This window comes from Sebastes umbrosus, chromosome 3 (assembly GCF_015220745.1).
Source record: "Sebastes umbrosus isolate fSebUmb1 chromosome 3, fSebUmb1.pri, whole genome shotgun sequence".
In the NCBI taxonomy this organism is placed as follows: Eukaryota; Metazoa; Chordata; class Actinopteri; order Perciformes; family Sebastidae; genus Sebastes; species Sebastes umbrosus.
The window spans coordinates 6,570,210-6,583,500 of NC_051271.1; the positions used below are offsets into that span (position 1 = coordinate 6,570,210).

Below are 13,291 nucleotides of genomic sequence, written 5' to 3' on the forward strand. Positions count from 1 at the left end.
CAAGGTAAAGCGGGGAAAATATTCCAAATATAGCGTACACTTAAACTGATATTGCTTTTTTTTGTTTGGGCCTTTCTTTTAGGTTGCTAAAATATGTTTTGCTGCCGGCCTCGTCCACAACACTATATTGTTTTGCTCCCGTGCGGTGACTCCTGTCTATTTCTCCAAGCTAGGGGCGTGCTACTGTAGGTAATACACCTATTATGGATAAGTACCTCATACAACCCCACTGCAAAACACCTGAAATATCCCTGTAATGTCATTAATCATAGAATAGGGGGACAAGTTTATAACAGGTACATCTTTTATCCAAATGAAATAACACGGAGATAAACAAAAGAGAGATTGAGACACAGGAAGTGAAGAATGTCAACAAAAGGAGCATAAAAACCTCCAGTGGATATATTGGGAATTAAGCCTCTCTCAATCTCAACTGTGACATTTTCTCTGGTGACAAAATGGAATTTCCCGTGGGTGTCTATGACATTGGCCAAGGTTAATGCTTTCACCCGCTTTGACCTTATTCACACCACTCAGAAGACACACACACACACACACACACACACACACACACACACACACACACACTGTATTTACACTTCACAACCACATCCATTTCCCCGGAGTCTCTTCTGCAATAGAACAGCAGTTGGTGTAGCCATGTGTATACAGTATGTGCAAGGTCACACACAGCATGTTGTTGTATGTTAAGACTATGCATTTATGCACACACAAGAGACACAGGGGAGAATATGGTGACCCCACACACACAAACAGCAGTTCTGTCGTAGGGTACATTGCTCTGTGGCCTTTGCTGAGTAACGTCTGACCTCTGCAGCACACATGCTGCCCTGGGAGACTCCTCCAGCTTAGTAACACACATATATACAAACACACGTATGGACGACATACTGTATATTAATAAACAGAAACTTGTATTCATGCAGATACACACATACATATGAAGCATATACACAAATGGGCCTAGGTGTGTCTGTCCTGTATCACTCTATAACCTTCGCTGCTATAACATCTGACCTCTGCGTCACCCATGGGAGCCCACATACGCACACAAGGGACAAACACGCCTCCAGCTCTGCACTCCACGGTCATGACGCCGTCCTGAGGGCTGATGGGAGCCGGCTGGACACGACGTACATCCACGTGTTTACCCTCATACGCAAAGGCGAGCACGGGCACAAACTGGCATGCACTAATGTGTCTTTGAATGTCACTATAACTGTGAAAGTCATAGAAGCAGAAATAATGTATATAGCACACGTTTAATGTCACGGGCTGTGTGGCGTGATCAGTTCTTCCTCAATACATCACAGTTTCCTTTTTTTTTATATCCTCTAGTATTTTTAGTTTGACATAAAGCTAGATACAAATATCTCCAAAATAATAAAAAAAAAAAATATATATATACATTAGGGCTGTCAAAGGTAACGCGTTAATAAAGCATTAACGCAAATTTGTTTTAATGCCACTAATTTTTAACTTGCCAAGGCCGTAGTAGGCTCAGCTTTAAAGCTAGAATGAAAATATAGGTATCATATGAAACTAAAAAATCTAATCTAACTAGAGAATCTAAGGAATCCATTGGTACCAACCATGTCATACTAGCTTGTCACGAAGGAGGCTAAATAATGCTCCAAACTTGTGCTAAATTTTGGCGAGGAAAAACTAGCATGGCCATTTTCAAAGGGGTCCCTTGACCTCTGACCTCAAGATATGTGAATGTAAATGGGTTCTATGGATACCCACGAGTCTCCCCTTTACAGACATGCCCACTTTATGATAATCACATACAGTTTGGGGCAAGTCATAGTCAAATCAGCACACTGACAGCTGTTGTTGTCTGTTGGGCTGCAGTTTGCCATGTTATGATTTGAGCATATTTTTTATACTAAATGCAGTACCTGTGAGGGTTTCTGGACAATATTTGTCATTGATTTGTGTTGTTAATTGATTTCCAGTAAGAAACATATACATATATTTGCATAAAACCAGCATATTTACCCACTCCCATGTTGATAAGAGTATTAAATACTTGACAAATCTCCCTTTAAGGTACATTTTAAACAGATAAAAAATGTGTGATTAATTTGCGATTAATCGTGATTAACTATGGACAATATTTTAATCGATTGAAATATACATAATAATACTGTAACAATATATTAAATAGCTTTTCCCTCTATGTTTTCAAAGTCTATATAGTCTATGTAACTGTATACCGACTACTTCTGTCTACTGCTTGTCTATCAATGTTTACTGCTTAATATCTCAGGTCTGCACTTGATGACAACAGATTATACATTTACAGGGCCGTCATGTAATTAGTTTTCCACGGCCTTTTAGTATGTGAAAGCCTCTTATCACAACACCTCTATCCTTGACCCTGGTGGACATGTTTCATGAAGTTCAGATGGTCAACTAAACGTAAACAACATACAAACCTTGCATAACCTTTCACACGGTCACCTAACACTTAAAAGCCCAACTTGCAGACCCCTCATCCCCGGGTGTTACAGCTTTACAGTCCACAAAGATGAGGGTTGTTTTACTCATCCTGCTCGGCTGCTGCCTGTCTGAGGCAAGCGTCCTGGGACAGAAGCTCACTGCTATCACATACGCTCAGGACGAGTCCGCTGAAGCAGACAGCTTCACTCTGCTCAGCGAGATGATGGCCGTGTTGGACGAACAGAGAAATGAGCTGCGACACACCAGAGAGCAACTGGTGCAACTTCAGAAAGTGCAGGGTACGTGCGGGGAGGTGGTGGCGTGGTTGTATCAGACTTATTAAACTGAAATACAGTATTATTACTTAATATTTCACATTCATAATGCATTACGTTTGTGTAATTAATGTATAGAACAGACATGCGTGCAGAGGATCCCTGACGGCCTGATGGAGGAACTATGGAAACAGTTGGAAGCACTCAAGGACGGCTATACAGGTACATTTACATAGAATGAACATAAAAGCATAATTGCATTATGTGTTTTTTTATAAAATTAGCAAGTTTGTATTATAAATATGATATTTGTTTTTAAATAAAATCAATTTAATTATAGTTTCTGAGTTTCTTTTAGGAAGTTTCTATCAATATCTAATGCTTTATTGCCATTATGTAAAAAAGACCACGAGGGCCGGCTGAGAGTCGGTGAGATGCAGCAAGAGGAGCAGAGGAGGCAGGTGCAGCAAATTGTGCGCCAGTACACAGGTAAGATAACTTTATCCACAACATGAAACATTTAGCTGAGGTCCTTTTTAAAATACTTATAATTCAAAAAGGAGATTAAATAAGGAAGCAGGTCGATATTTCCCTTGCTGAAATATAGCCAATAAAGTTGACTCCCTACCCCTTTTTCTTCCACAATGGCTGCAGCCTGTATTCTAAATGCTATCCATCAATCATTTCATTTGTTTACTCTCATCATCTTTCTCCCGTCTTTACTGAGCAGACCTGGAGGCCAGACTGGACGCCAGTGATCTGGAGGGCCAAAGCAAACGAGTGGAACAACTGCAGAGGGAAAGTAAAGGTAACGCAACAAACAAGTCAATTATTAATGACCAGCAAAGTAGATTTCCTCCTCTCCTCGTCTCAGCTCATCTAATCTCACCCTCGTGATTGATCTTTGACTGACTGGTTGAAGTCATTCAGTATTTATTCCCTCATTTTTAACGAACAGAGCTGAAGGCCGGACTGACAGAACTCGGAAATAAGCTCGGAGACGCTGACGCAGGAGTGAAGGAGCTGCAGGCTGCTGATCAAGGTGAATTAACTACATTCGTACCGCATGATCATGTATCAGTATCTGTATCTGCACAATATATTACATGAAAGATAGAAGGACTATTGACTATGTGAGGCAGCTTTGTCCTGGAATCATCCGTGTCACTAAATATTTAATCTTCCAGATCTGGGGGCCAGACTGAACGCCACTGATGTCCAGGCTGAGACGCAAAGAAACCTGGTGGCACAATTACAAGTCGAAATTAAAGGTAACACATGTAGAGATTATTGTTCTAGTGTGATCACGAGTGTGAGTAAAATAAGTGATTAAAGGCTGACAGACTAAAGACTGCTGATCAAGGTAAAGATAATGTATTCAAAATTGAGGAAATAATACTTGAAGTTCATCTCACGTCCTATCTCTTCTCTCCCCTACTTATACCATCATGCCATGAATTCAGGGTGTATTTCCTGTCATAATTTTATCTGTAGAGTTTGAGTCCAGACTGGAGGCCAGTGAGAGTCTAGAGGACGAGCTGAATGTCCGAATTAAAAACGCAGAGACAGAGGTGGAGGTGCTGAAGACTGTTGATCAAGGTAAAGAGAAAGAAAAAGAAATACCTTTACACAAAAATGTAAGAACTCGATCCAATAAAGAATATATCTAAAGGGAATATATTTCCTTTTTTTCCCCTCAATAAACCTGACCTGAATAAACCCTATTATATTCCTCACACATTAGCAGCAACCTGTACTGTATATGTGATTACAGACCCGTACGCCATCTACCATTCTATTTCTGATTTGTTTGTTTATTCTAATCTTTCTCCCGTCCTCACTGAGCAGAACTGGAATCCAGACTGAATGCCACTGATTTTGAAGGCCAAAACACACGAGTGGGACAACTGGAGAAGGAAAGTAAAGGTAACGCCACAAACAAGTCAATTATTAATACAGAGTAAGGTAGATTTCTTCTCACCTCAGCTCGTCTAATTTCACTTCATGATTTATTTTTGACTGAATGGAGCATCATGCATTATTCATTTGTTTTTGTTTTTTACAAATAGAGCTGAACATCAGACTGACAGAGCTGGGGAATAAGTTTGGAGATGTGGGCACAGATGTGGAGGCGCTGAAGACTGTTGATCAGGGTAAATACATTGCATTTTTACTGCATGTCCAATATTATATAACCATGTATAAAATAGTGGGGTAGAAAATATCGATAGTAGAGAGTATCGCAGTATTATCGATTCACAAAAACACTATCCATTTTAAATAAATAGTTAACATGCAAAGATTCGTGGCAGACAGTGGTTTATTTTGTGTTGTGTTTAAAACCCTGGCGACTAGCTGGCAGTGTTGTAATCTAGCTTCAGCCATTTGACTCTTCCACTTCAACGTGAACTGAGACAGGAAGTAGCATAAGGGCGCAAAAGTAAACTTTTTTAAACTCAGATTTTATGCGCATGGTGGTGTGTTCTTATGCTTTTCCTAAAATTAGATTTTAAAAAATCGCAATATATCGCCTTAATTACAGTATCGCAATATGTCACAATATATTGAATCATAACCCCTGTATCATGATACCTATAGTATCACCAGATTCTTGCCAATACACATTAACCTGACCCAGTCAGATGGTGTGTTACACGAAACCATCTGAGAAGCCGTCATTGGAAACTGGAAAAGGGCAGGCACTTTCAAAAAATATCTGGCAGATGATTGGATGAACCACCTGTCAATCAAACTAACGAAAGAGAAAACATCGCTGTACTTTACATGTTCAGTGCCGTACTTTGCTCTTCTTTCAATGAAGAAATACTCTTTTAATATAACTGATACTATTGAAACATCTACGCTAACCTCTTCAGGAGCCACCATTGTTGTTTAGAACAAACAGTCGCCTCTCTGTGTTGTCTCAAACACACCTAAGTCCCGCCTGTAGCTGCAGTAGCTTCTCACAGGACTGATGGTCTGTTTCTGGCGAGCTGGACACAAACTCATTACTTGAAGCCTGACAAGATGAATTTTCGTGTGACATTTGACATCACGAGAATCCAGCTGCTGTGCGAGGTTAAATACACAGCCCTAATATACAAGATATTGTTAAAGAGATAACGGTTGTTTTGCTTTTTGCGGAGTAAGAAATGGAACATTGTTTGTACAGAATTATCTGTATGGTTGATGATTTATTTCTTCACGGAACAATCAGAGCTGGAGGCCAGACTGAACACCACTGATGTCCAGGCAGCGACGCAGATAGCCCTGGTGGCGCAATTACAGGTTGAAATCAAAGGTAACACATGTAGAGATTATTGCATTGGTGCTATGTGAGATATCAGAAACCAAAAGATTCCAGACAGAGCTGTAGAAATCAAGATTTAATTCCCATCCTCATTTGAACTGTCAGAGTTCGAGTCCAGACTAGAGTCCAGTGAGAGTCTAGAGAAGGAGTTGGCCGCCCGGCTTGGAAACACAGAAACGGAGGTGGAGGCGCTGAAGACTGTTGATCAAGGTAAAGAGAGAAGGCCTTCTTCTTCTTTAGCTGCCATACGGGTATAAGCTATTTATATGTAGACTATTTGAGGGGATGCCCACTGAGGCCCTAAATGGAAATGTCTATGAATTTTCCATGACCTTTTCATGATTAAGTTAGAGTTAGTTAGTGGTTTGTTAATGTTGTTTGTCTGGAAATGGATTAACAGGCAAGTGTCCACTGTAGTTGGGCTGAAACTACAACATGACGCATTTGTAAAAGTACCCCCGTGATATTCCCCAAAGAATGAAATGCCGTGATTTTTCCCCGGATATCTGTAATAGAGGTTAATCTAGACTCTTCTTGTTATATCTTTTAATTTCACCATTAACTGAACTGGATTCATTTGATTTAAAATTGTTTTTAATTTTCCAAACCTCCCTCCCTTCAACCAAAGGGTTGAATTCCAGGTTGTCAGCCAGTGAAAGTCTGACTGGAGAGCTGAAGATCAGCCTGGAAAATACACTGACACAAGTGCAGGCACTCAAGACAGCTGATCAAGGCAGGTGAAAATTACATTTGATTATGAACGAGTAATTGGGTCATTAGGGTGATTGAAACACTACGTACCATCTAATCACTTCTCTGATTTAAATGAGACATAATGGCTGATTTTATGCAGTTTTTCTTCCGTCTCATATGTTCCACTATAGAGCTCAAGTCCAGAGTAGAAGCCACCGAGGGCGTGGCCGAGGAAATGAACACGCAGCTTGAAGTTACTGAAACAAAAGTGGAGGCACTGGAGAAAATAAATCAAGGTAAGAAGAAGATGTATGCTACCAGCTTTTATTCAAACACCCATTTGCTAACATAACATTAAGAAGTAGTTTACTGCGAATCAATAGTGTCTAATCCCTAGTTCATACTGTTTTCTATCTCTTCCACAGAGTTAGACGCTAGACTGGATGCTGCTGAGATTCTGGGTCAGGAGATGAACGCTAAGCTTGAAAAAACAGAGGCTGAGATGGAGGATCTTAAAACAGCTGATCAAGGCAAACACAATATTACTTGTATCAATATTGGTTTGATGTGATAAAAAAAAAAAGTTGGCTTTAAAGGTTTATAGTGAATCTGTCAAATTTGCTCATATTTCTCTTAAACATTCTCGTATACATTAAAGCAACAGTGAAAAAATATGATTAAAGAAAGTTATTTTTATAAAACGGTCACTATATCCTGACAGTAGTGCATGAGACAGGTAATCTGAAAGAAACCATTTGCCTCTGTGTCCTCCAGTTTTGCCCAATGATGCCAAAAACATTCAGCCTACTGCAGGTTTAATGTTGGGTTTTTTCGTGTATGTTTTTAGTAATAGTTGTGTAACTTTTAAACAGAAAGCTTCAGACTGAATATGTTGTATTATGCTGTTCACATATTTTTTCTCCTTTCGATTAAAAAGTAATTATTTTTTATATTCTGTCATTCCTCTTGCTTTTAATGTATTTTCATTATAGAGTTGGAGGCCAAATTGGAAACGAATCAAACTGTGCAAGAGGAGCTGAAGGATAAAGTTGACCAAACAGCCGCAGCGGTGGAAGAGGTTAAGACAACAATGACTGAAGGTAATTACGTTTATATATCAACCTAGGAAGGATCTTCATTTAAAGTATAAACTATGTAGATTGGATGCTCTTTTTTGTGTACCTCTCCTTTTGCCTTTAAGATAATATAACAGCTGTATCTATACACAAAAATATACACTGGGTTAGTGTAGCTTTAGAGAAAAACACATTATTAGCATTTTCAATAATCACTTTTTTCTTTGACAGATAAAGTGGCCTTCTCAGCTGCACTGGAAGAGAACCAAATGCACATTGGGCCATTTGACACAGAGACCACTCTCGTCTACAAGAAAATCATCACCAACATCGGTGACAGCTACGATCCCACAACAGGTGATGTATTGCAGCTTGTTTTTCACAATCCTGTCACATTGTGTTACGCTTCATTCCTCAACCTCTCATTTATCTATACGCCATTTCACTTCCTGTGAATAATTTGACTCGTCATCCTCTTTCTTCTTCAAACTTCCTGTTCAGGAGTCTTTACAGCTCCAGTCAGCGGCGTTTACCACTTCACCCTATACTCTCACGCTAACGGAGGAAACCCGGGCTTCTTACTCTTGTACAAGAACGGCGAGGCTGTCGTGGGAACCGCCGAACACCCGACCGCCTCCGACGTCACTGATAACGGCTCTAATGGGGTGGTGTTGCTTCTTCAGAAGGGAGACCTGGTTGACGTGCACATCGAAGCCAAGTCCTGGGTCTGGGCAGACAGCGATCGCAACCTCTGTACTTTTACTGGTATGCTGCTGTACAGTATGCCCAGTGAAGCGCCCAAATCCAATCTGGAACTTTACTAGTGTGATTTGAATTGTATTACTTGCAGACAATCGCTCAAATAAAGCACAGAAATCTGTTTCAGAATTGCAAATTACAAATTACGTTACATTAAACTCTCTTCCGGATTTATTTATTGTCACTTTAGACGAACAATTCGCATACAGTCTGTAATCCATAATGTATTTCAAAGCTGTTATTCTGATGGACTTCTACTAACATTGTAACTTTTATGATTATCTCAGTACAATATGTGAGACATTGGGCCTCATGCAGGAAGCGGTATACAAACTATTTTTCTCTTATTTTTGTTTGTATCTTCAATTTGTTCTTATTTTGTTAGTACCCATTGATTTCTAGGATTCACCAATGCTTTCTTATTTTTGCTAATGATTGGATTATTAAATTTGTGGGCTAAAGAAATACTATTGGTTCATTGATCCCAATTAAGATTATAAAAACCCTTGGATGACATTGCATGGCTTACATACTGCTCTTCAATGCTTTTCGAATTTCCTGTAAATGCCAGTACTGATGCTCTGGAAAATCCCCTTTATTTTGTTTAATTTTGTTTTATCCATCGATCTATCCATCCTTCATATCTTATCTTATCTTATCTAAGTTATTCTTCTCATTTTTTTCTCTCCAGTTCTTGGGCATGTTTCACAGTATTTGCACACGGCACAACACCTGCCCTATAGTGTTTAGGGGGCGTCACCTATGCTAATAATAAACAATCGGCCACACGCCTCTAATTTATGATAAAGTGGGATTCATCATTCAGCCCACCTGGGAAAGAGCAGATTTGGATGGTTAAGAACGTTTGGTGCATCTCGAGATGACTTCTCTTATTTTTTCTCTTAACAGAAAAAATTAAGAGAAAATATAAGAGAAATTTAATAGAAAGTTTCTGCATGAGGCAGACTGTGTCATAAACCCAAACACAATGTACATCACAGTATAAATCAAAAAAATGATGGTTTGAAAACACAGTCACGCATCAGTGTTTCACTAGTGCTTTGCTTGACCCTTACAAAACGTGAAGGTCATGACAACTGTTTAACGTACGGCTTGCGTATTGTACCTATTGTTCCATCGGTGAATGTGTATAAGCTCCTAGAGATCATATACTGTACACATGAAGCAGAATAAGAATGAGACTATAACCCAGAGTGACAGCACAATGTTAAAATGACGCCCATCCCTTTGAATGAAAGCCAACGTGGTGAAGAAGAAGAAGGTGGGAAGTGCTAAGCCTTAATCCTCAGCTTTCCTTAGTTCTTTGGTAAGAAGGCCGGAGGATGCAGTAGGGAAAAGCCCCCTTCCTTTATCTTGCCTCAATGTTTTTTTAATTAGCTAGACGGTCAAAGACTCCATGGTGAGGGAAACCTCTGGGTGAAATCCCCGAGCTTGCCTGCTCAAATCCTGCTTCCTGCAGGAATCGCGCCGACCTTCAGCCTGACCTGACAGCTGCCAATGAATTCAGTTATGCCCTCTGAAGATTGCAAGATTTTGCGATGCCTCTGTTGAAATACTTCAATATGTAAAAAAAGGGATGAATCGTTATCCTTGTAAACTGAAAGCAAAACTACTGGGAGACTTACTGGATCTCTCTACTCACCTCCAAACAAAAAAAGGACAGATATCCAGCCGTATCTTTAATGAGGAGAGTCAGGTTGTTTATTACTCTACTGATTTGCTAAGAGGAAACACTTTTACCACGACATGGTGAACTAGGCCAATGCTAGATGACGGCTCGTCATCGAGGACCTAATGTGGCACATTTGTTTGCGGTGTGTCACTGAGATTTGACCTCACAGTGTCTCTTGCGAAACCATGTGCAATAAGGGGTTTAAGCATGGAAAGCATGTAGACACATCAGGTCAATGTAGCAAGGAGATCTGCAGCCTCGTGTCGGTTTGTGTCATGGGAATGAAAACAGAGAGGGAGAGAGATAGAAAGGGGCAGAATGAAGGAGAGAGAGAGAGGAAGAAAGGGAAGGGAGTCTCTGAGGAGGAGAGTCCGATGGCGTGAAAAACAATGAGATAACACACATTTTCTTTTCTAACACTAAAGACACTATAAGTGTAATAATAATAATTAGGGCTGATTCAAATATTTAATCGCAATTAATCACATGATTGTCCATGGGAGTGGGCAAATATGACACCAATCTGTGGAAATTATTTTTAAACAATCAAATAAGATGAAAGAAAGATATAAATACTAGGGCTGTCAATCGATTCAAATATTGAATCGCGATCAATCACATGATTGTCCATAGTTAATCGCAATTAATCGCAAATTAATCACATATTTATGCAAGTGTATGTATATATTTATTATTGGAAATCAATTAACAACGACTAATATTTTCCAGAAACCCTCACAGGTACTGCATTTAGCATAAAACAATATGCTCATATCATAACATGGCAAACTGCAGCCCAACAGGCAACAACAGCTGTCAGTGTGTCAGTGTGCTGACTTGACTATGACTTGCCCCAAACTGCATGTGATTATCATAAAGTGGGCATGTCTGTAAAGGGGAGACTCGTGGGTACCCATAGAACCCATTTTCATTCACATATCTGGAGATCAGAGATCAAGGGACCTCTTTGAAAATGCCCATGACATTTTTTCCTCACCAAAATTTAGCCCAAGTTTGGAGCGTTATTTAGCCTTCTTCGCGACAAGCTAGTATGACACGGTTGGTACTAATATATTCTAGTTTCATATGATGCCAGTATCTTCACTCTAGCTTTAAAACTGAGCCCGATACAATCTAAAAACCACAAGTTGTGTTAATGCGTTAAAGAAATTAGTGGCGTTAAAATGAATTTGCATTGACGCGTTATTATCCCGTTAACTTTGACATCCCTAATATTAATATAATTTAACAATAATAATATAATTTAATATAGTAATAACTTAAATTATTTATTAGTAATGACATTCCCATCAGCCTCAGCTGTTCAGTGTTAATTATCGAATGCCACCAGTCTAAAGTAAGATGGTGAACATGGAAAACATTACCTGCTAAACATCTAATAGCACGGCTGTAGACTCCTAGCAAAGAGCAACACAAATTATCTGGTCTTGGTCATTAAAGCTAGCAGAGAACAGGTCAAGACAGTGAGACAGAAGGAGACTTCTTAATTTCCCTGAGATTTAACAAAATAGATTCCAGAAATAAAAAAATACTGTATTCTCATGATATTGTTTCACTGAAAGAGAGACTTGAAAGTCAGAGGAGGGTGGGAGAGTGGGGTTCAGAGTCAGTGAGAGTGAGGCAAACAAATAGAGAAAGGAAAAGGCAGAGAGGACAATTAGAGTTCAGCAAGAAGCGACTGTTTAGATCAGTTTCAGGCCATCGTGTGCAGCGCTGCGCTAATGTGACGCTGCTGTGACTCGCTGCCCTTGCCACCCATCGCCTGTCTGCAACAACACCAGCGGACATCTACAGTTTCAGGCACGGTGACCTTCGTGCTCCGAAACGGCACGTTGAGTCTAGATCTTCAGCTCTCCACTTATTTATTATGAACAAAGATGCTTGTTTGTTTCATGAGGCTGATAAATACATAAAGTGCTCTCTCCTTCTGCCGGGTCGCGACTGATGGAAAAAGACAAGCGTGACCCGTGCCTGACATTCCCAGCTCTCATCTTGTTTTTATTTTTTACTTTATTGTATGAAAGCCTCTGGCCAGTAGAGCTGCTCTGATTCACTGCGGTACATACATGTGTGTGTGTGTGTGTGTGTGTGCGGTGAATGCGGGAAGCATAATTGTGTACATGAACCTGAATAGATTTGCTTTATAATATCTTGTTGAGTCAAAGCGTATTTCATGTACCTGCCTGAGTATCTGTGTGCATCTGTGTTTATTTGTGCTTCAACAGTCTTCGTTTGCGTATACGTGTTTATGTGCATGTGCATTGCTGCAGACATTTCTCTCCCATCAGGCCTAATGCTACATGACAGTTGTGGATCAGACTGCTAGCTATTCAAGGCTACTCTCCTCACTACACACACACACACACACACACACATGAACATGCAAGCGCACACACATTCTTTGCTCCCATAAACCTCCATACCGGAACAGTATGGTCGAACACCACAGCGCCCTCACGACCAACGCCGTTACAGGGCGCTCCGTGAATATCTGCCTTTTTGTTGTTATCGGATCCCTTTGAGGAATGTGTGTGCTGTGGAGCAGATACAGTGTGCATCAGGCCGTGCTTTAATGGCTCTGTTTTTTAAAAACATTCCTCAGTATTGTATGTGCCCGCTGTGGTCAGTTTCATTCACTAAGGATATTACCGTTTTTGTGTTTACAATTGGTAACGTGTACTTCTCAATGCTGAGTTTACTCATTCAGACTCGTCACACAGAAGTCAATGATGAAGTCACTTTTCCTCCGATCTTACTCTCCATTCCCTAACCCAATAAAATGATTATTTTCCTTCATGGAGGTGGAAAGTTTATAACCGCCAGCCACATGATCAGATGTCCCTCTAGGATGCAATGAATGCTGCATGTCTAAACATATCTGCAGAGGATTGCCAAGGATGGATCGCAAATGCAAAAGGATTCTTCTCCATGTATCGCAAGAAGTGTTGTGATGTGGATGAGAACTTGTGGCCAAATGCAGAAGACGGGGTTGACTAGC

At 40.1% G+C, this 13,291-nt stretch overlaps 1 protein-coding gene across 6 annotated transcripts in view; it reads right to left on the minus strand.

The window, feature by feature from the left end:
- Positions 1 to 13,291, minus strand: part of prkcaa (protein kinase C, alpha, a) — a 185,688-nt gene that overhangs the window by 27,839 nt on the left and 144,558 nt on the right. The window lies entirely within an intron of this gene.